The sequence below is a fragment of the Ischnura elegans genome, chromosome 4, assembly GCF_921293095.1.
Source record: "Ischnura elegans chromosome 4, ioIscEleg1.1, whole genome shotgun sequence".
NCBI classification, from domain to species: domain Eukaryota; kingdom Metazoa; phylum Arthropoda; class Insecta; order Odonata; family Coenagrionidae; genus Ischnura; species Ischnura elegans.
Window position 1 is genome coordinate 50,170,607 of NC_060249.1, and position 25,456 is coordinate 50,196,062.

The window sequence follows — 25,456 nt, forward strand, 5'->3', positions numbered from 1 at the left end:
TAATATCAGGGAAGCACTAGAATACTTGAAGAACTCGAAGAAACTAGACAATAAAATAAATAGGTTATAAAATAAAATCGGTGATCGAACCCATTGAAAATCCATCAGCCCTACCCTAGCTAATACAATTTACCGTTCCTCTTGAGGAATAAACGATCAGTTGGAGACCAAGCTCCCATTTCGCTTAAAAGCAAACGAAATGGATTGGTTATCGATTGTATTCTACAATGGTAACACGTTCTATCCGAAGAGATTTACGACTAGGACGGCTGTCTAGACCCAAGGGCGTAGAGGCATGTAAATCGAATTAAATACTGCCGCGCTCTGGACCAGCCAGTCGAGGGATGTAACTAATTGCGTAGCCTCTTTTTGCAAAAAAAACTAGAGACGTGTATAGTGAACGAATTATCGCACGTCACGGAGTAGCTTTGCCACGGTCCACGGATAAATCAGTAATTGGTGGGTAAACTTCTCTCGGGATTTTTTCCCACCGTGCCAGAAATCTATTTCTGCCGACAAGTGCATTGCAAGTATGACCATCACGCAAGCAAATTGATTTCAGGATATACAGAAAGTTGGTTTGCCGTATAGATCCAACTTCACATGGTTGATTTATTTGTTCATAAAGAAATATGTAAGCATTAAGGAATATGTGTATTCAGGGTTCCCATTAACTAATCTAACTACATTATAAAATTCACGGTTTTTTTCAGGTTTTCACGGTCTAAATGTCATAAAATTCACGGTTTGTAGATAAGGCAATTTAGGCAGAAATATTGATCACGTAACAATCATCGGCCGCACGTTAACTAAAAATGAAACAAACGCAACAGATGCCTTGAATGCAAACGTAACAATGGCAGTGCTATCTCTTATGACGTCAACTATCGTTAGCAAAATTCATGTCCGGCTAAAGGGTGTGAGTGGGAAAATGGAGAGAGCAGGGTGGCAGGGAAGTCAAGACGTGCCTGATTTTTTGCTAGGGTTAACTTCTTCCAATCGCAGGCTTAAGGTCAATGTGCTGTCATGGCACACACGGACCAATTAATAATTGCGCTTTCGAATACACGTGTGCAAGTAAATGCGTGGACAGAATCTGCACGTGACTCGGCCTTGAAACATGATCGAAATATCCTTTTTTTTTCTTTTAATCTGTTTATCGTAGATCTACAACCAAGTTTGAGAGATTGCTAAGGTTTTATGACGAAAGTCACGGCTTTTTCCAGGTTTTTTCACGGTAGACGAAATTCACGGCTTATTCACGGTTGAGTGGGAACCCTGGTATTTTCATTATCTTCATGATATTTTTTATAATTTCAAATTATGCGATATTGAGGCGTTAGGTAATTCACTTAGGTAGGCATCACGCAAGCAAAGGGTAATGATTTCAAAAAATTTAGGGAGCATATCTAATGGCATCTCATTTATTTTTTTTTATTTTCGCAGGTGAGTTGCAGAGAACGAACTTCAGAATTCCATCGCGTGCGATTCTTCCACTGTCAACAGCAGGTAGTTCTGTGAGTCCAATAAATACACTGGCGTAGGCGTTTGAAAATAGAAAATTATTCAGAGGTAGTGGAAACGGAAAAGCGAAAAAAACGAATGTTTGCTGCAGATGTTTCGATTTATTTGGCATCTAGGACAGTAATAATATGTATTTATGCGCTATCAATATCGGCGATATATTTTTTGAGAGCATTCATAAATATGTGTATATTTACGGACGTGATACGAAAAGTTTGTTTTGCAGACCAGTAGGCGTTAGAAAAAAAAAGTGTTTTCATAGGTAGCGGAAACGGAAAAGCGAAAAAAAAACGGAATATTTGTTGCAGACACTTCGATTTAAAAAAAATTAAATCGTGTTTCACCCATTTAACGAGCATTTTTTGTGATTATTTATTTGGTAGAACATACTTTCAAATAAATCATAGCATGTTAATGAGAGCTTCATGTTTGGCAAGTAATTTTGGTGGTACTGCGTAACGCTTGCACTACAATGCTTTTGCGGGCAGTGACCTGCAGTGAACACAACGTGAATTCCGGTGTTTCTTGATTTCTATCGTCTTTGGCAATACTGTATTTTTAACGAATAATCACAAGAGTGCTGAGTACTTTTCATACATTTACTCATTCAAGGGTGAATACCTACTACCGCAACCTAAAACTTTTCGATACTTGTCATCGACATATGCTTTCTCACTAGTTAGAAGTTGGAGTGCTTTCCATTTTTAATATTGTCTTAGGAAATGATACGTCATTACGAGGCATTTTTCATCACAGGGTCCTATAAATTCCTAATGCAATATATTAAATGTAAAGACGCTTCCAAATCCGTAATTTTTAGTAGATGTAGGGGTCGCGCCGATTACGCTAACTCGCACGAAAAGTACACGAAATTAAATTATACTCCACGAAACCGTGAAGTTAGTGCCCCTGACCCATTTGGAATCCTTCATCGATACTTTACGCCGGAATAAAAAAAGCATTCGCTCTGTGATCGATTGCTTTGCATCGTCAACCTTGTTTAGCCGCCCAGATTTGAGTCCATCAATTACATTAACTTTCATCTCGCATCTCAAAGGGAGGAAACGAGAAATATATCTTTCACTTAATCGCGTTAGCGCGACTCGTGATGCAATGGAGGGATAAACTTGGCAACTCTGCAATCCGATGACGCAATAATAAGTTCAAGTTCAAAAGAGAGGCGCAAGAAACGTAACAATTGAAATTACTGCAGAGAGAGAGAGAGGGATGGGGAGGGAAGAAACAAGGCCAACGCGCCACTGGGTGGGGTGACCCGAATTTGAGGATGATTTACAACAGTATACATTCTCTCGTGTTGGAGAGTATTTCAGCGACTTGCGCCATTAGCGACATCAATGGCGCACTGCGTGCATGAGCGCGAAACATATTGCAAGTATAAAGAGGCAAGGGACCATTGAGGCTTGTATTTAATAAAATCACTGAAAGCAGGGCCGGCTTAAGGGCCGGGAAACCCGGGGGACTGCCCTGGCGACGCAGCAAGGAGGGTGACTTAAGGCCCAAACAGCAAAAAAAAATGACATGAGCAATTTAATCACAGACTTTGCGGAAAAAAAGGTCGTAAACTTTCATTTTAAGTTTCATAGTTATAACTTATGCATAAATTCAACATAAATTACTGTCCCCATTGTTAAGTTTGCTTTGGTAAAATATAAGTCTATGTTAAACTACTTGGATTAAAATCTTCATTTAACACCGACAGATAATTTCTGATAACTCTTTCCAAAGAAAAACGTACAGTCGGATTCAAAAGTACTGCAACGATGTAGGAAAATGTACTTCGACGGATCGGATAATTTACGAGAGAAAGTAAATTGAAGTTCTGGGGGTGGATTTATTATATAGCATGAACTGCACAATTTATGTTATATTAAACATTGCAAATATCCCGCAAACATTACCCTTTAATGATGTTGTATTGAAAAATATTGCTGGAGGTGGGAATTTTGTTCAAATTTCCCTCCCACTGGTACAATAGAATATACCGAAACCCAGTTTCCAACCTGCGGCGAAAGTGGCGCCGCTTCATTCGTTGAAATACTTTTGAATTCGACTGTACAATATAATGTATGCAAAAAACAGGTGATGGTACATATACTTCTTCAATACCTCAAAACCGACTATTTTAAAGTTTAAAGAAAAAATTCCCGTGGGAGGTCCCCCGGACACACCGTTTAATTGGGGGGTATTCCATCCCAAATCCCCAGGTGGGAGGGCGACACAACAGCAGTTTGCCCAGGAAAGTATTTTGCATTAAACCGGCCCTCACTGAAAGCCCTTGTATATTTTTCTATTAAACTATCTTGACCACGCCAAGTCGTCTTTTATTTGTACTCTTAATACGGAAGACTCCGATAGAAAAGGCCACTCAGTGTTAATAATAATAATCACGCCACCCCGTTTTCCACGGTGATTGGTTCGAAGGCGGAAGTGAGACGTCCGCGAAACGACACAATGCATCACGGGAAATCACAATGGACGACGCTAAGATCGCTCTCGCCGAACACGAGAGCGACATGCGATGAAATGACAAAACACACACGTCTGGCGACTCGTCAAGTCGGCCAATAGAGAGCACTCACGAGCCTAATACAACACGAGAGAGACAGAATGGCCGACCCTAAGTCGGAAGACCCTTTTCAATAGCGAAGAATGTCGTCCGACCCACTGACTCTTGAAGACACGGCGTGGATCTGATAAATGCCAAGGAGGGTGTAAAGGGAAGGCGGTGACAATGGCGCTACAATTCAGGCGGACATATGAAAGCCTTCGGCCAGGAGCTCACACTATCCCCATTCATGACTTCACTGGCCTGCCTCCACCACGCAAGAATAGTAGCGGCCTCAGGAAGACGGGTAACCCGACTAGGATTAGAGGCGGTCGTTGTTTTCACCTACGTCTGAAACGTACTTTGAGGCTCGGGGGTACAGTTCGGCCGCCGAGAGTTGTCCGTTGACAGCTAGAAGGGGTAGGGGGCAATCTTGCCAGGTCAGAAAGGTAAACGCCCACCTCACATGTAAACAAAAGGGTTCCGTGAAGAAGGAGCCCGAAGGGACGACGGGCGTGAAGGGCCAACGGAGGAGTCGCGGTCAGCATTACCTTTTTATCCTTTTCTTTCCTACTGCTCTGCCATCACTGAGAAAAATAGCGATCGCGCAAATATCACGAATTGCCCTCCAACGAACTGGTAATTGAAGTAATTATAGAAAAATGCTGCTAATTAAAATGCCGGAGTGTAAATGATAACTCTAGGAAAAAACAATCATAGAAAGAACTCCAGTGAACCAAATGAAGTTTCTGATCTGACATTAAATAAAGCAAGTAATTTTCCTTCTATTCGTTTTATCCAATGCTTTTAAAACGCAACAGCTCGAAGCCTTCTTGAACCACTTTAATGAAATACTTCCGTTGAAAGCGCTGAGAAGTTTTCGTGAAAAGCGTTGGAAAAAGCACGAGTAACTATCCAGAACACCACCACACACAGCAACACCACCACAGCAACACCTACAGTACAGTGAACGGTAGGTGGCCATTTTCTTTGGCGGAGGATTACACCACCCGCCAAGCTGCTCCACCGTAGAGTGAGGCACGGCTCACATCTTCATACTTCAACCTAAGGCCCATTCAACGGAACCACTACTAGTTCAGGGATGTGTTCACTATTCCTAAGGCCATAAAAAATACGGAATTGAAAAAGGCGGATCAAGGTTCGTGTTCTCCCCTTGTTAGTGTAATTTTCTCATCAAAAAATGAAAAGTTTGATACTTAAGTCTTTTCCAAACACGATATGAATCGCCGAGCATATGTTATGGAAACATTTGTTCGGTGTTATAAGAATGCCATGTTTCATTTTGAGTAGAAAATGTTCAGTCTTGCATATAGCCACAACTTAAATAAAAGAAACATAAATCGTACAACTTGGACATGATGCCTTTCTGCAGTCAGAGATTCATATTTGGTACAACCTGGAAATTTCCAACACTCCCGTGGTATTTTCAAGAGAAAATAACGTCCTGATTCTTATGTAAGATTTAACACTGGAAAATCGAAATAATATAAATACAAGTATTTTAAGTTGTTAGTAAAATTATCTTATTACGTTACCTTATTTCAAGTTTAAATATTCCTAATTCTTCTCTAAAAGGATGGGGGAGCGTCAAGATAGGTCGATGTTGTATCAAAAAAAGTGTGCGGAATGGACAAAATAATCAGCATATTTCCTTCGCCCTTATAAAGCCATTAAATTCAATTACGCATTTCACAAGGCATAAGCGCTTCATAATGGCTCTTGAAATATGAGTATAGGCAATATAAATCGAATATTCGCACGATGTAACAAAGTGCGTTGATGCGTATAGGAATCCGCAATCGGGAAGAGAGATATCATGTTTTCATTTTGAAATTTTAGTTCGTTTCATTAGATTAAATTTTTTTGATATGAAGGAAAAAAATAACCGGATTACGAACGCAACACACTTAGCCACGTCCATAAACATGGAGTGAAAAGATAGTAATGAGAGTGATACAACTCCCATTGCTAGTTCTGGTCCTGTATTATACTAAACATAATTTTAAAAACATTGTTATATCCTTATATCGGTGGCTTAGCCAGGGGGGTCCGGGGGCTCCGGACCCCCCCCCCCCCCGCCCCCCGAAATATGAATACACAATTATTTTTCTTCATAAAAGAAAACAAATTATTGAATCATCGTGAATTTATAAAATATTTCTCTGACAAATGAAGTTTTTTTTTCGATTGTGAAAAGTGTTAAAATTAGTTTAAACCCCTCTACTTAGTTCCCTGTTTTTCAAAAAATTTCGCCCCTGGTTTTGGACCCCCCCCCCCCCCCCGAACGAAATTCCTGGTTACACCACTGCCTTATATATCGTTTATATCTAATAATTGATTCCATTTCCATTTTCAAGACCTAATGAAGGTTTAAAAATAAACCGAAACGTTGCCGAAAGTAAAATTTTAATATTTTTCGACACAAGACCTACACCCCAAAAAACTGATTGAAGATAATCGTTTTCATCATAAATATTGATGACAACTGTTAAAATCAATATCCATTTAAACAAAATATTCGAAAAATATTTCTTTTGACTCATTCAGCTGCGGCGAAACCTCCCTCAACAAAGACGGAAGTTTTTTTTTCGGACGAAGCGTGACTGCTGGAGGCGAATTTCGGCAGGAAGACCTTTTGAGGAGGGCTATTGCACCAGAGCTGGCTAGAAACATCTCGAAGGTGTTTCATTAAACCTCCGCCTCTCTTTCTCGAGAGGCGGAGAAGGAAAAACTCCTCTAGGAAAGTTACTAACTGCCTACTTATTTTTCAGGATGAATAGCGGCCGCACAAACCAGCGGCCGCTGAAAACTTATCTCTTCCAGCATGATTTTTTTATATTCTCGCCATGCTCTCACGGTCAAATATTCTCAAATGAGGAGTCATACAATTCGAGAAAAATATCACGGAATTGATAGTTGAAATTCATTCAGGCTTCAGTTTGTGGACCGCGTCGTCAAATTTAAAAACCGTAATGGCCTTCCATCTCCACCCGATTTTCCAAACTTAGTGTCATAACAATAGCAATCATACGCTCAAGTTAAGTATAAAAATAATATTGGGGACATCTCATAGAGGTATTTTCAAACCATATATCTTTTTTGTTAATTTTATTTCAATTCCATTGATTTTTCTTCAGAGCATCTTTACTGTACAATACTTACGTATCAAACGATCATATGGATGGCATTTTATTACTCAAAAATATACACAGAACTACGATTGATTCCTGGGTTTCACACCAACAGGCAATAGTATGGGGTCACTTAAATCTCCAAAATTGGCTTTGCATCAACGATATTTTCAAATGTTAACATTTTTAGGAGCAATAAATATATTATCATTGTTATTATAAAATGTTGGTAGAGAGTGTTTTATCTTCCCGCAACGGTTAAGGCTGGGACAACAACACTCAACCAGTGCGGGTGTTTCAGTTGTAATAATGCGGTATCTTTCTACAGCCCTGATTCTACGGCACTCTTGCCGCATTACTTTAGTGCATTTAAGTTGCATTTACTGTACACTCCAAAGATTTTCGTGTAGTTGTTATTTTTTCTTTGTTTTTGGTTACTCCTTCAGCTCGAAAACATGCATGCAAAAAAAAAAACTTTTCATGAAAACTTTCAATAATTTTATCCCACGTGAAAAGTATAAATTTGCAATTCTATACGTACATATTAGGTACAGGTCATTTTTCGTACCAGCTGTGCAAAATCAATAGTGAAATGTATTCGACAGGTGAGATACCAAAGGATTTCAAGGGGAATATTATAATTCCAAATTCTAAGAGGAAAAGAGTTGAAGATACTGACAAGGATCATCTATAGGAGTATAGAACGAAGAGTATATGTATGATGACCAAAATGGATTCAGAAAAAAAGCAAAGTAAAAGGGAAGCAATATTGGCCCTTAGACTGCTCATGGAGAAGAGAATGGAAAAGAACAAGCCAACGTTCGTTGCGTTCGCGGACTTAGAGAAGGCATTTGTCAACGTGGGTTGGAGCGCAATGCATGGAATCCTAAAAGAAATTGGGGTTCTTTACAATGGCAGAAGAATCATCCACAGTTTATAAAAAAAAATGTAACCCTGATAAAATCAACGCCCGGCTTTGAAGAAGCAAAAATTAGTAAAGGAGTGAGACAAGGCTGTGCTTTGTCACCCGTAATTTTCAACGTTTACATCGAGAAATCAATCTATGAAATAAAAAAGGACTAGGTAGTGAATATTCATGAAGAAAAATTAGCATGTTAAGATTTGCCGATGACATATCCATCATAGCAGAAACAGAGAAGTATTTCTAAAATATTCTGCTTAATTTGGGTTGCGTAATCGGTAAATATCAACTGAAAATAAACACAAAGAAAGCGAATATATAAGTATGCAGCAGAAGAGAAATAGCCAAGACTAACATTAAAATAGAGAAGCAAACACTATATGAATTCTGTTATTAGGGAAGCAGGATCACTAGCGACGGGAGTAGCAAGAAAGAAAGTATCAGCAGGATAACCCAAGCGAAGAGAGCATTCCACCAAAAGAGAGACCTACTAACAGCGGGAAACATAAATATGGAAGTAAGGAAACAATTTTGAAGGAACTACATTTGGAGGATGCTCCTATATGGGAGTGAGGCACGGACAATGACAGCAGCGGATAAATCAAGGATATAGGCCTTCGAAATGTGGTGCTACAGAGGAATTATGAGGATAAAATGGATCGACCGAGTTAGTAATGAGGAGTCCTATGAAGAGTAGGAGAGAAGAGAAGCCTCATGAAAACCTTAATGAGAAGACGGAACAACCTTATAGGCCATATCTTGAGACACGATGGCCTGATAAAGACAATCGTCGAAGGACAGGTGGATGGTACGAACGGAAAACGAAGACCTCGTACAGAATAAATGGAACAGGAAAAGAATGTTGTGAAAGAGAAGAAATACGTAGGTGTGAAAAGATCAGCTGATAGGAGAATTGAGTGGAGAGCTGCGTCAAACCAATCTTAGGATTGTTGACTGGGGATAATGATGATGATGATGGCCATTCTCAGCCGGCCCCCCCTTTCTCGACACATCTGAGTTTCGACCCTAGATTTCCAACCGTCCCAGTTGACCCCGAAGAAATTCGTTAGTGTCCAAAGTTTTTTAAATTTTGTACAAACCCTTTCTACACAACCCCACCTCCCCTTCCCCCCATTCACACCATAGAAGAGCAATAGAAGGACACGGGGTCAACTACCCAGGAGAAGAAGATCATCTGGACGAGGACTCCATCCGGATGACCACAACGCGAAAGAAGACAGTGAAGGTGTGCGTGGTACCCTCACCCATCCTGGAACCTTTCCTTCCTCCCCCCCCCCCACCCTGCTCCTCTTCGAGACCCTAAAAACCGTAAACAAAAAGTTGTTTTTGACGGAATTAGCTCCGATGTTGTAAAAGTTACATCAGGTGTTCTACAAGGAAGCGTAATCGGCCCCCTTGTTGTTCATTATATACATTAATGATCTTTGCTCCCGCATCAGCAGTAAAATACGTTTATTTGCTAACGATGCTGTCATCTATCGCGAAATTAGTGATCACTCTGACTATGAAATTCTATCATCTGACTTAAATAACGTTCATTTGTGGAGCCAAGAGTGGGGACTCGAACTTAATCTGAGCAAATGCATGGCAGTACATTTCTTGCGGAATTCGTCCAACTCTAACCATCTTTATGCAGTGGATGGCATTAACATAAAGGCAACAGACGAAGTGAAGTACCTGGGAGTTACGATAACCTCGAACCTCATGTGGGGAACACACATTCAGAATATTTGCGGCATAGCCCTGAAGAAATTAGGATTCGTCAAGCGTATTGTGGGAAGATTTTCGGATGAGAAAGTACAAGAAAGGTGCTATTTCGCTCTCGTCCGACCGCACCTTGAATATGCAGCGAGCGTATGGTATCCGGTGCAGAAAGACTTCATCCGCGAACTGAATAAAATACAAAGGATGGCTGCGCGTTTCGTCAAAAACTGCTCCGGGCGTACAAAGAGCGTTACCCAGATGTTAAGCGATTTAGGCTGGGAGCCGCTGGAGACTCGGAGGCTGCGCGCTAGGCTTATTGTTAGATTGCTTGAACAATTGAGAATGGATATCTTTAAGAGAGACACAGAGAACATAATATTAGAGCCACACTATATTTCCAGGTCCGATAGAAGCGATAAATTAAGAGAGATGTTTTGCCGAACGGATAGATATGGGAATTCGTTTTTCCCCCGAACCATAAAGGACTTTAATAAACGCTAGTCCAAACCTCGTCAGAGCCCTTCATTTTTTTATAGCTGTAAACGGCTGGTGTCCTAACACCCCCTGCCATACTCCTTTTAGGCGGCTTGCGGGGTATTATGTTGATGTAGATGAAAACGATCCTTCTCCCCCACAGCCTTCAATATCCTCTCTTCTCGTCACCCAAAAACCCATCCTCCACCTTACATCCTCCCTTCAAGCACCAAGATATATATAAGGAGGAACTCTTTAAGAATTGTTACACTTGTTGTTTGTTACGACGAAACGCGTTGTGTAATAAAATAACTAAGAGGAAACATTACAATGTCTTATTTTAATAATAAAGTTATTTTTAAGTTGTTGGGTCTCCACTCCTTTCCTCAAGACCACCTAAGGCACCAGTTACGACACTGTTATCAAGTCGGCCATTGGTTTAGGTCCAATTGCCACTACGATAAGATTGATGCACTGAATAGATTACAAGATAGTGAATATAAAGGTCATGTTACGGCATGGACAGAGAATTTTACGAGGGAATCAATCGATGACAATTTGATGCTCTATCGAGAGGACTTTAATTTTGAGCTTACAGTCCGTACCATCAGCATTATTAGACCATTAAAAATATTAAAGTTTGCTGTCTCAATTTTCCAAAGAGGATCATTAGCGTCGTCGCTGTCCAATGAACTTTAAGGTGGCATCGAAATTTGCGTCGATACCCTTATCAGATGATCAAGTGCGCAGGCTGGTGTTTTTCTTTAATCTTGCGTGAGATAGGCATAGTGATGCAGAAAGTAGTGCTGCACAAGATCGTTTACCGTTTACCTTTTCCGAAGTCCTCTTTTGAATTTCTTCTTTTCGCTGACCTCCTTACCTCGCGTAGCATTTTCACCGGCCGATTTCAACATTGGTGCAATTTACGTGAAAACGAAAGTTGCAACAAGAGGAAAGAAAGCAGTTTTATAAAATCACCGCATCGAATCATCGGACTTTCATTTTGATCCAGTCTTTAGGTATTATCTTTGCGTTGCTACCTATGTCTTGATTATTAAACAACATTCATACAGTTTCCATTCTGGTATCCGGTACATTGGCGTAGCCAGGGGGGGTCCGGGTGGTTCGGACCCTCCCCCCCGAAATATAAAAAACGTAATCATTTTCCTTCATAAAATAAAACAAAATATTGAAACATCGTGAATTTATAAAATATTTCTTCAACAAATGAAGTTTTCTCGATTATGAAAAGTGTTCAAATTAGTTTCAAATCCATTACATACCCTGTTTTTCAAAAATTTTCCCTCTTGGTTTTAGACCCCCCCTCCCCCAACGAAAAACAAGGAAACCTCCCCCCCCGGGCTACGCCACTGATCCGGCATGTTCCACGCCTGGTAGCAAAAATACACTCGGGGAATATCCACGGGGTAGCAGGGTAAATCCTGGTATTAATCACCCTATCTTCGCAGCAACGAAACTAGTTTTATCATCATAGTCCATACTCTCTCTCATATCACTGAAGTATTCTACCGATTTGTCGGATGCCAAGGAGTACTGAGGAAGCATTCCGGCAGCCTCCCCTTCCTTCATGTACTTCCGCCTTCGATTCATAGTAAGGTCTATTTCCTTTGATTCTATCTAAATACCCTGTTCCATTCCTTCGTCTCTCTCTCGTTTACTCAACATTCTCCCCTATAATACTGCTTTCAACATCCCCTCTACGCTCAATACTCGCTCCATCCATACTTTCTGTTTACTCGGTGACTCATCTAGAAGCTACCTCTCCTCACCCACCCTGCCCAGTACTTCATCGCTCCTTCTCCTCTCTACCCACTTCACCTTCTCCATTCTTCCCCATTGCCACCTCTCGAATGCATCCAATCTTCTCTCGTCCTCCTCCCGTAGTGTCCACGTTTCCGCACCTTAGAGAGCTACACACCAAATCAAACTCTCCATACTAATCTTTACTTTAAACTCTTACATAACGATCCTCTCATAAGTTTTTCTGTTCCTGAACGCCTCCTTTGCTAACCTAATTCTCTGCCTGATGTCCTTACCGCTGCATCCGATTTAATGGTGAAATATTCCACCAACCAGTGGCTAAATTCCTTCCCGATTATAGCATCCAAGTTTTTGAATTCATTATCCGCCTCAATAATATGCTCCTCCACCACGAAATCTTTTGAGGAGATATTGTTACGAATATTTATTACATTAGCCCTGCTGTTATGAGATGTAAGAATATTTGTGCTGATTAATTTGATTTTTTTATCTTCCTATTAGATAACTCTTGTGTTTATGTAATGCTCATTTCATAATTACTATATTTTAGCAGAATGTTTTCTGTAATTATATTTTTTTGCTTATATGGTTTTCCCAGATCATAATAAAACGGCTTCGGTGGCGCCGGGGTAAAGTCCCCGACTGCCAACCTAGAGGTCGCGGGTTCGAATCCCGCCTGGGTGGCTTGACTACCATCCAGGGCATGGATGTTTGTGAATGTCTAACAAGTTAATTGTAAGAGAGGACAACTATGTCCTAAATTCGCTTGTATAATAAAGACAAATTATTATTATTATTATATTATTATTATTAAAACCTTTCATTAATGCATAATCACAATAACTATTTGAAACGGAAATTATAATAGGAAAATAAAAATAATACACGTATTAATATTAACCTATATCTTATTAAGTGCACATTTTTCCACAATAGAAGGCTATCACAAAGTAATAAATCGTTCAATCAATAAACAAATCTTCTAAACTGGTTAAATTTTCCAGGTGAATATCATATATTAATAATATATCTGAAATACCAAAACACAATTTCAGTATTTTACTGTACGAAAAAATGATTTTTTTATCGTTCCGAAGTCAAATTCGTAATCAACAACCTCAAAAAACCTGTGATCACTCCACTTTGGTTTCGATAGGTTACAACGCAGTACTTCTCAGCGTTCTGAACTACTGTGAGCCGCGAAAGAACTCGTGAGCGCTGACGATTCTTGCACCGAAGCACAGGTCGGGATGAAGCCCGCCAAGTTGGGCCTCGGGTAATATGTAATTACTTTTTTTCTTTTTGGCCATGCGACTTCTTCTGGGGTAATTTTCAAAACATTACTGCCTCCGTTGGATCCAATTCGAAAGCTGCTCCATGAATTACTGAGCAGCCGGTAGACGTCTCTTTTAAAGCTGATCAATTATGTGGCTGTTCTCCGTATTTCCGCCATGGCTTATAAGGTAATAGCCATTAAGGATTTATTTTTTCGTACTTGGCTAGCATTTGCACTCCATTCTCACCCTCAATTCATTTGGTGCCCTAATGTTCAAAAGGCAAATGTCATCACCCAGGAGTAGACGATAATGGAACATGGAAATTCATGAAATTTTATTCCAAGTGGTCGGGGCCGAATTTAAATTAAATGAAGCCCTGGGCTATTCTACTTACGAGGCCCCTACACCTCACATTTTTAAATTTATAAATTACATGGGAGACAATAAAATACATCATTACTGTGATACATATCAATATTTTAAATGAATCATGCTGTGATCGGTACGAACCAATATTTTCCATAGCAATCAGTGAACCTACATCTACATCTACATAATACCCTGAGTTTAAGGCCTCCGCTACGCCCGAAGTATTTCTACCGGTACGTTGACGATACCTTCATAGTGTGGCCACACGGGAGGGACAACCTTGACCAGTTCTTGGAGCACATGAACAGCCGGCAAGCACATAACAAGCCATCCAAAAATTACAGCCGCACTTTGTATTGGAAAAAGATCCCAGTAGTTAAGGATGGATTGTCGATGGTGCATAATCTTCGTGTGACAAACGAATAGAAGCCCTCCGTGAGTGAGTATGGGTGATTTTCATGAGGAAATAATATGATCATAATATTCAATTGGCCAATTAATGCGTTAAGTTACCTTTAATAGGAGCGTGAAATTTCGAAATCACGATTCGAATGAATAAAATATGGCGAGACCGCGTGCCTAATTCGGCCTTCTCGAAGGTTTCCAGCTCGTTGACCCGACGCCATATCATCCCAGGCATCGGAAAGATTGCTCTTGCGCTGTTCCCGGAAAAAAATAACAAACATTTTGGCGCGGTGAAATCTACGCACCGAACTTTTTAAACGACCCATATTTCGGATCGCGAGAGGAGAGGTGTTTTGGAGGAAGTGTCCGACAGTTTAGATCTGTTGCGTGACAGAGAGATGATTGTGGAGAAACTTCGTATCGACGCAAGACATTTTGACGCATATGAGGGTTACATATCCCTTTTCGAATCACACGATCATTTTTTTCGTCATTTTCGAGTGATCACTCGAAAACGGTCGTCGCACGCGATTGTTTTTCGCGTTCGCTTCAGTAATGAGACGGCTATCACTTGTTTCATCACACGGCACGTCGATTTTACCGTCAATGAAACCGTCGCTCAAAATCATCGCGCGGCGTCCATCTTATCAACTGTCCCCACCTCGGAATCTTAAGATCATATATAACCACTTTGGAAGCACATTAATCCAAGTGATGGCTCAAATAATTAACAAGTGCTTTGAGAGAACGTAGATTGACACACATTAATTCTCTATACTTAGTGGGTCATTTGGAAAAAATTTACGGGATTTTTAAGGAATATTTTTTTTATTCAAGATTGCATCGATATTTTGTTTAATTTGCTATTATTTAACTAAATATTACGATTTGAACCAATTAATAACAAAATCTCTTTTTATTCTGTGAACACATTCCAACGGCAACGAGCCGTTATATCATAGTGGCACACACCTATATATGCTTAACTTAGATAAGTCAAGGGACAAACCCCTCAATCTAGCCCATGAATGTCACATAATCCATTTCCTTCCCCTGCATCCATATTTAGATAACAGTGAACCCCTTGTGATTAATTTAGGTACTTAAAAAACCTTACACTATAATTACGATTAATTTCCCATAAGATATCTTGAGAGCATTTGTGGCCTTGCGGACTTATTTTAGCTATCGAAAATTAGGAAGCCGCAAACTTTGAGACATCATTGACCCTTAATTCTTAATCTTTTATCAGTAGAAATGCATTGCCGTATCACTATATTATTCTTCTCTATTATAGGTGAAACTTATGCCAGAAGCTCCGGGTACAAGTGTTTGTTCATTCTCAGGAGGTTCCTATATGACGTAGCGTCTTCAATTCTGCAAAAAATGCATTTTGAACATCATAAATGTATTCCTAGGAAATTAATTTTATGGTCAAAAAACGAATCTCATTCAGCATCTAAAATACGCCGCATCTTTGAGAAACAAGTGAAGATTGAAATTTCCGTGGAGAGTTGTAATCACTCATTATCTGTGATCCACTGAGTTCCCTAGTTTAATCTTATATATTTGTAATCTAGGAACATATAATCTTAATTCCCCGTGCATCATATTGATGATTCCTTCGCCAGCATCTCTTCTTTTTAACCATTCTCTCGCCCATTCTTTACGACACCGTTGTTTATTTCGTCGCCGATGATTGTTGTCCAATGTAACTGCTGCTGCAGCCAAAAGCAGTCTACGCCGATATGTAAAACATACTTAGCGGCACTCCCAAATTTGAATGATATCACATTTTAGGCTTTTATGATTCAGGCTATAGATTTCCGTGATGCGAAGTCGAAAATTCCCCGTAGCAATGTACAATTTTCAGATTAAGTCATAAAAGGAATGGTAAATCGCTGACCTATGTTAAAGATAGCAACAGAAAAAATATACGCATGTAGGTACTTTACGCTTTACAAACAGATATTTTATTGCACTTACTGTGATAGCAGCGCCTCGATTGGATTTAAGTGGTCATTGTTAGAACTCCACATTTAATTTTTACTTCTGAATATTTATTACTCAAGTTGCTCTTCCAATCGTGGTAAAAGTGTAATAACATTGCATTGTCATCCATTTCTGAGCTATCCTGAAAATTTCAGCGCTCTAGTGAATCAGGAAGTGCTCGCAATTGGAGTAGCAAGATTTTTCCCGGAAGGACAAACAAGAAAGCGAGTATAATAAAACGAGGTAAAATAAAAATTATAGACCGAGCGATCACTATTTCGGCCCCTAAAAGCGATCGCTCGAGTGAGCACTAAGAGGGACGAAAAATATTATCGTGTAATCCAGAGTGTTCCTTGGAGTGTAGTTTTCTTTTCTTTTTTGCTAACACTATAAATTAGGGTATAACATTATAACAAACCCTCATTTTGTTTACATCTCGACATTGTATCCAGTTTCATTTCAAGCCCTGACGAGGTAAAATACATTTCCGAAATTTCGATCAAAAGCTGGATTTAAATTTCTTGGATGGAACTCGTTCGAGTCCCGCCTGGGTAAGTTACCCTTTCCCAGGGCATGGATGCTTGTGATTATTAAATGTTATCAACCCCGATGTAAAGGCCGAAGAGTGTTGTTTTCGGTGGTGTGTGAAATAAATAAATAAATTTACTTATAATTAAAACTGCAACAGAGACTTCATTGTCCATCCTATAATCTTTTTTTCTGAATCTTTACCTCTACTTACTTCGTTTACGTATCAAAAATAAATAATTTTAGTCGGTATTATTTCCCACAGCGTGATACGATGCTCAGATATTTTTGAGGGATAAAAAACGTAGTTCCCAGTGTTCGCACCCACACTTATATGGCAGAAAAATGTAGTGTGTACATGTAAAATAATGCAGTGGTATTTCCGGGAAAAGTTTCAGATGTAGTGTAATCGCAATCTGCATGTATCGATCAGTAGAAAAGTAATCGATACCTGAAATCAATTAAATTTTACTCGAAGTAACTGTAATTGAGCCCGATTACTTTCTTTAGTAATCTCACCATCACGGAAGAATCAAGTCAACTTTTTTCGTCAAGTACAGTCAACCATCAAGTACCTGATGATGATTATAAGCAATCGAAACACTTTCATAGAACTGTTAAATAAAGTTAGTAGGCAATGCGATTTCTTTGTTTATCACCACTGCTGGTAAATAATCGTATTCAACGGCCGTCATTCCTGTGGACGCAGGGGTGCGGCAAGGTCGCCCGGTTTCACTGCAGAACGGCCGACCACGACCTTACCAGAACTCAGACTACGCGGAGACTGACAACTTGCGAGTGAAAACTTAGAGGGGAGGAGAGGTAGAGTAAGACGGAACGAGGGGAGGGAAGGAGGGGGGATGAGGTGGAGTGGGGGTATAATTTATCGAAGAGTGGAGGAATGGAGGGGAGGGGAAAGATGGAACAGATTACGTAGCGGTACGTCATATAAACAGCGGTAGGGGAGATAGAGGCACACATTTACATGGATTTCGGGTTCAGGGGCGCAGTAAGGAATTATGACTGTGGGGGGGGGGTTTGGTGCAACTAATACAGGGGTGTGTAGGGGTATGGAATACCTACCACGATGGGCGGTATGTGCGATATTAATAAATTGCTGAATTTAAAAAAAATGGTTCAAAATGGTGATTTTTACGGCTTTCTGAGGGATATTATATTAATCTTTACACTATTATATTAGTAACATCAATCCAATTAAGTAAAATGGATTAAACTCAAAAATTTCTCTGAGCTCTGGGGGGGGGGGGTGTTATCCCCTAAACCCCCCACCTCGCTACGCCACTTCGGGCTTATATGTTTGTAATTTTTCTAGACCATTTCTTCTATATTACGAGTGGTCTTACGAAGTCTATATGATGGTGGCCTTACGATGGCTGTAAAGAAGAGATACTGGCCAAGGACTCATCAATATGATGCATAGGGAATCGAAATTATATTTTCATATATTACAAATACAAAAGATTAAACTAGGGAGCTCAGTGGGTAGCAGATAATGAGCAATTACAACTTGCCACGGAAATGGGCCACGGGAATTTCAATCTTCACTTGTTTCTCAAAGATGCAGCGTATTTGAGATGCTGAAAGAGATGCGTTTTTTAGCCATAGAATTTCCTATGAATACATTCATGATGTTCATAATGCATTTTTCGCAGAATTGAAGACCTCGTAATTCTCGTTGTCGGCGACGCGGTGGCGCCCACCTCTAGCTTGTATCATATGTTGACTAGATTGAATGTTGATTTGAAGAAAAAGGTTATGCAGCCGTATTATTCCCAGCCATATAGAGATCACAACACCGCAGCGACGACCTAAAGAAATGCAGAAAATCTTCTACACGACATAATGTATTGACTTGGCTCTTAGTTTTTCGTGGCGTTCTGGATTCGTGGATCTCTCCAAACTCCGATTTTTCGTCGTGTTAGTTGTCAGAGGTTAACAACATTTTCACCGGGATTCCACCTGTCGTTTTAAGGTCGAAGGGCGTCCTAAAGACGCCTGGCGGAATCAACAGCGAAACTGTCGTCAACCTTTGACAACCAACCTCACACATCGACCTTAAGACACCTGGTGGATTCCCGGCGAAACCGTCGTCAACCTCTGGAAAACCAACGCGGTGACAACCCGTAAGATGAAGAGGTACACGAATAATTGAATACCTGAAGGCAAGGACAAGATATTGACCAATTTTTGCAAATATGAGACTCCCGCAAACACATGAAACCCCTCCTCCCATTTACCTTCGGACCATGGGCGTACCCAGCGAGGGACAGGAGCGGGCAGCTACCCCGCCCCCTCTAGAAGCAAAATATTTAAGGAAAATAATATTTTTTCAAGCAAATAATTTTAAAAACTTATAAAGAGCAGTTAGTTTCCTAAAAATGTTGATTTAATTCACCTTTTCCATGCTTAAATCTTACCTACAACTTGAACAACCATGGCTTGCCCCCTCTCTGGTTTTGATCCTGGGTACGCCTTGCTTCGGAAATTGTTATTTTCAACAATAGGTTTGTAATAAGTTCAGCAGGTATTGTAGAAATCTTACTTCCCACTTTCTGAGTAAAAAAAAACATTATTTCCTTCTCATATTTCTTGAAATCACCTTCGGTTAATAGCTGTTTATGGCACTCATCTATTCAATTCGTGAATAAATGACGGATGAGAAAACTTTTCTTGACGAGGAGGAAGCGAAAACCCGCAGCTGGAACTACCGGAAAAATGTTTCAGCCATGCCAGCGGAAGGCCGAGTAGTCGATTTACTGGCAGAAAAAGGGAGAGAAAAACGTCATAGCGACAAGTAACAATAAAAAACTTCATCACGCATGGTCACTTAAAAAACATCGTAAGTTTCCGCACTTCTTTTATTTCAGCAAGGTATTTCCATGATCAAGGCTGCGATAACAGTAATCGGCTGTTGAGATCTAGGTCGCTATGATTAAACAATCGTGGAAAATTACGACGTTGCAAATGCGATTACGCTATTTACACATTCGAAAAGTATGATTTGATCAATGCCCGCTGAACTTATTTGGAACCAACAATTAGTGTTGAAAATAACAACTTCTGAGAGTAAATGGGAGAGCTATGTTTGTTTGTGAAAATCTCATATTTTTTTAATTGGTCATTCTCTTTTACTGGCACTCAGGTCTTCAGTGCATATTCCATTGCTTACAGTTAAAGGGGCATCTATTAATTACGTGAGGCATTTTGGGGGGGAGGGGATCAAGCCGATTCTCACCCAACCTCACGTAGGGGAGAAGAGAAGTCCTGGCAAGTATCACGTAATTTTTTTCTTCGAGAAACAGTGTAAAATTGTGAGAAAACTGGATTGAATTGAGTGAAACGTGTTTCTTTATTTTAAATAATTTAGCACATTGTTTTTTTCCTAATAAATCCAACGCAATGAAGCATAGATAAACGTATTTACGTTGAAGATACGCATTTTGAACAATCTCACGTGAGTTTAGAGGGAGAGGGTTGAAACAAATCTCTCAGAGGGGGAATAAGGGGAGGTCCAAAAGTCGCCAAAATCACCTCCCGTACTTAATGGACGTCCTAGTGGTAACAATTCCTCTCTGAAGACTGGGCGTAATAAAAATCCTCACAGTGGAAGTGAACGCTAATAGTCGGGGGGAGGGAGGATTACGTGTGGACTGCTTTGTATCGTGATTGGCTGAAGAGAGGGGTGGCGGTCACATAACAAGACTGGAAAATCCCCTCAACATCCCCACCACCACCACTACCCATACCCCTTCTAACTCCACTTTCCCCTCCACGACGGATCCGCGCTCCCTGTCACACGTTCCGCCGCCTTCGCCCGCCGATTCCCCCGACGAGGGGGTCTTCATGGGTGGGGAGAGAGTGTAGGAGAAGGGGGGGGGGGGTAGCAGTCCGTTCAAGTCGGCTCGCAGACTTCCACGTTCAGTGTCCCCCTGGAACTCGCCCCAACACGAGAGCGCGCGCTCGGTGGCCGAGGCAAGGTTGTTCGCGACCCGAGAGATACTTAACGAGAGGAGTCCCGCAGTGATCCGAGTCCGCACGATTTCTGCCGATCGGAGCCTTCTTCTGCCCGGGGGAGTCGTCGAGTCAGTCGCCGGTAAAGGTGTCCACGACAGCCGCGCTAACTAACCGCGCTTTGTGCCGACGATAACACGACAGGAGCCTTCGAGTTCTGTCTTTGCAGCCATCGAGTTATTGGTCGGGAAAAGTGAAGAAAACTGGTGAATACAGGCCGTGCTTTCTACCAACGGAATAACGACCGGAGCCTTTGAGTTCTCCTTCGTGGACATCGAGTTATTGGTCGGGAAAGGTGAACAGTACTGGCGCGTATAGCGCGTTCTATTTTCCAACTGTATTACTACCGGATTCTTCGAGTTCTACTGCAGTAGCCATCGAGTTACCAGCCGAAAAAGGTGCCGGCAGAAGACGCGCTAACTCTCAGCCAGCAATAACGAGAGAGAATTCCAACGAGGGAGCCTTCGAGTTACACACCGTAACAATAAGGAGTCGACAATAGATGCGCATAGACCGGTATTTCTGCCAACAAAGGAGCGGACTGAGCATTCACCTGTCGCCGGAATCCGTCGTGTCAGTAACCGGGAAAAGGGCCGGATTAACAGCGCACACAGAATTCCAACGACAACGTGACCCAAACCTACCTCCGCCAGCAGGTACCATCGAGTTATTCGCCGGAAAAGGCCCCGACAATAGGAGACCGCTCTTTCTGTTGACAATAGTGAGACCGAAGCCTTCTATTGCCGCCGAGAGCCCTCGAGTCAATCGCTGCGAATGGTGAAATCACGGGTCGAGGGACCTAACCCAGACGAAGCATTGTGCCGACACCAGCGCGACCGGAACCTTCACTAGTGCCCGGGAGGCTTCAAGTCAGTCCCACGGAAAGGAACCAAAAAATACGGCCGGACGCGACGCGAACTCAGACCGGTATTACCAGCTGACATCCACTACATCCCATCTGCTACACTCTGCCAATACTCGAGAGAGGAAACATAAACGAGCAACAGGATATGAAATTATAATTGACATTTAGTGAGATTGCTATCCTTTAAAATATTTAATCTCAGTTTCAACACGCCTGTTTGAGAGACAAAGAGGAGTTGTGTCGTGATCACGCGTATAAGTTTGGAGTTCAAGAAAAAAAACCTATCGGTCTCCATAAGGAAGAGAAAATTAACTGTTGGAAACCGAAGAAGGCGTGAAGACGGAAAGAAAAGGGCACGCACTTACCACTTAGGAAGTAGAATCCCCGCTCTCCATTCCGGAGGTGGACGAGGTAAAGAAGAAGTCAGGATCACACATCTCATAGCACCCGTTCAAGACGTTGGCACAGCGAGAAAACACCAAGGACCCGAGAGGGGGATACGTTTCCGAAGACCTGCATGCGAGGATAAAGAGCGAGTGAGTTGAAATCTCCTGTTTTCTTTATCTATTATCAATTAACGAACGTTTTTACGGCCGCGTAGAAGTTGAGGGAAATAATGCCCCAAGGCCATACCGTTTCTTGGGCAAGAAATGGGAATGGTTATAGAAAAAAAACTCTTGCAGTTCTAATAAATAAAAAATGTTCTGGAAAAGGAGAAGAGAAACAAAATTGAAAACTGACAAATGAACACACAAACACGCACGCGCGAACAAGTTTTCGCAGATGTCTTGGGCACACACGCGTCCCTGCTTTCTTTACAGGTAACAAGAGAAAAGCATCACATTTTCAAATTTTATTTTCGCGTTTAGATAAACAATAGGAACCCAAAAGCAACAACGAGAGTACGTCTATACTTACCGGACCTAAGATCAGACCGTCAACAGGCACAATCCGACGTATAGATATTTACATGGTTATTAAAAAAAGGGAGAAGAAACGCTGGCAGAAGCTTGTCTCCACATTTCACGCTGAGCGGTCCTCCTCCTTCCTCACACCACCCTCCCTAATCAGGGATCAGCGAGTTCTCTTTCTTGAGGGTTTTACTGAGTTTACCCCACCTAAATCTTTATTTGATTTTTAATTAATAATACTTATGATTCACAATGTTTATGCTCCGTATTTTCTTGCACTATTATTGCTTTCGTACGAGAAAACATTTGGTGCGTGGCAATTCAGTTTATGGTGCAAGCCTACAATTCACATAGATATAGTCGCTTGGACTGGAAACTTTTCCAAAAATTTAATGCAGCCATAAGTGTTTGGCCAACGTTAAATTAACCGACGCTTATGTACTGCCAGAAATTATTTTTTTTCTTTTCCCGCAATATTTATCAAAATAACTACGTCTAAGAACAAAGTTCATGTCTGCACTTATAAATATTGGCAACTTCCACTTCTAAATTTTTTTATGTGCCGGTTTCGCATGTAACCTCTTAATCAGGTGAGCACATCCACCAAATGTAGCCAATCTTTTCTGTTCAGAAACTCTCACAGTGAACCCCTTTTCAATTAAATTTCAACACTTTTGGCTCACTTAACACAGCATCGTCATCCCATGACGATGCTCGGCTGTGGAAATTGGTCATACTTGATATTTTAGAAGAGGAATTTTCCTATTTTTTCAACTCTATCTCGCGTGATATCTAAATTTAGAACTTCTTTAATGAATGGCAAAATTTGTTCTTGCGGTTGGTGCATAAGTTTTCCATTTCACAGGTTATATTGTAACGCACATGCTCTGTGTAAATAGTAGAAAGTGCATGCGGACAGAACTAGTATATATTTTGTGGGCAAGAGGATTAATACGCGAATAAAACTAATTAATAGTTTTCTGAAATCTAATTTTGATTAAATTAGTTAAGCCATGGCTTATTGTTAGCGTTTTTTATCGACGCAAAAAGAATATAACGTCAATTTTTGGCTCCGAGAGCATATTCATTATAGCATTAATCAACATTTTTAATATCATTATGTCAAAATCGATGTGATACCTTTTAAAAATGAAGAATTTAAATTTTTGCGTGCGTACAATATAGTACGGAAAGAATATATTATTTTTGGTCGTCATTCAGATGACGGAGACCAATTAGAGGAGCATATTTAAAATTTTTATGGTAATTACATAAATTTCGTCATCGCTAGTATATGCATGTATTTGTCAGTTTAATTCCCTACTTCGTCAGTTTCATTCCCAAATAATATATTAAATCGGTCCTCCTGATGAAAATATTAGTCACACATTGTTATATTTTCCCTAAATTACTTTAATTTGAAAGGCAAATCAATAATTATTTCCATTTGAAATGAGTTGTGATGGAAACTTTTCTCAAAGTTTTCGTAACCATGGCGTTCAATTTAATGGCAGGATAAAAGATAACACCTAAAACACATCTCACTAATCCTGCCTCCTTTATTTCTGTCCTTACTATTGCTTTGTCTTTTGTTTTTGGATACTCTTGAGAATATCTATTTCGGTACGTGAACCTCACTTGTGCTGCCTTTTTTGGTGGAATAGTATCCAAGAATTATATCCAACTCTAGTGGTCCAGATTTTTCCGGTATACATTGAATGACGTGGGAATCTCGGTCGGCCTTCCCATCGGGTCAGGTTTATTTTTTTTAACCGCATCCGACTCACTTCAACAGTTAGTCGTAGGATACCTATATTTCTGGTTTTTCTGCCGTCAGTCATTATCTGCTTCCCCAGTACACTGGAAAGATTCTTAATGTATCCGCCCTCGCCAAGTTGATGTATTCTACTCATTTAAAAACCATTGCATGAAAAAACGTCAGGTTTATTTGAGTACGAGTTTCTCCCGCATATTCCAAGTGATATTCACGGACTGTGTACGCCCGTTCAGTAGTCAGATTAGGGTATTGATGTTCGATTATCGAAGGCAATGGATATCGAAATAAGGGAGAATAAGGAAAAATATTTCGATGGTCTTCGACGGCGCTGCTGAGTAGTGACAGATGGAACATCGTCTAGACTTCAGGGCAACGGTCCGATAAAATAACTATTGTTAAAAAATAGCCTCAGGTTTAATGTTGTGCAATTTTTTCAATCATGATAACGGAAGAATCCAAAATTTTTGTAATTTTCCACACCTTAATCAAACTTACACCGACCGATAGATTACCGCTGATAATAAGAGCACGAGTCATCCGCAGGCCTATGCACCATCGACGACAAGTTCTGACACTCCGAAACTTAACTCATACACGGAGGATTTCCAAAACGTACTCAATATCATCAACATATTCGTACCCAGTACTTGTAACTTTTTATCTTGGAAAGCACAAGATTCTTTTACCATCTATGTTATGAATATTTAGCACGTAAAATCCTCAGATTATAAATATTAGTAAATGAGTTTATTGGTGTGTACGTCTTGTGTTGAAGCAATTAAAATGCTATTTGTTGCCAAATTTTCAGTTTATATTTTTATCCTACATCAGGGCTTGAAATGAAAACGGATGTAGTTTTGAAATAAAAATGAAACATAGGGTTGTAAAAATGTTTTTAAAAATTCAAAATGCTAGTTTCTCTTTTGTTAACTTGCCACTAAATTTGTACCTGTGAAAAAGATACTGAAAACATTGTATCACACAGTATATCATTGTATCACAGAGTATATTTAAAAAATTCACTCATTCGCAATATATGAAAATTCATATTATAAACCCTTTGAGTGACAACCAGTTTTCCAGGTACTATGCTAAAAGTGCCGAGCATTTTTTGATTGATTTTGCAGTTATTATTATAGTATTCTACCGATTAAG

At 40.3% G+C, this 25,456-nt stretch overlaps 1 protein-coding gene across 4 annotated transcripts in view; it reads left to right on the plus strand.

The window, feature by feature from the left end:
* The window catches only part of LOC124157419 (protein rolling stone-like), a 179,629-nt gene that overhangs the window by 46,365 nt on the left and 107,808 nt on the right, over nucleotides 1-25,456 (plus strand). The window contains exon 1 of one of the 4 annotated variants that reach the window (XM_046532118.1): nucleotides 20,655-22,149. The exons of the other annotated variants lie outside the window; for them this stretch is intronic. The gene's annotated coding sequence lies outside the window, so the exon portion shown is untranslated. Of the gene's footprint in view, nucleotides 1-20,654; nucleotides 22,150-25,456 lie in introns of those variants that run through there. 4 annotated transcript variants of the gene reach the window in all.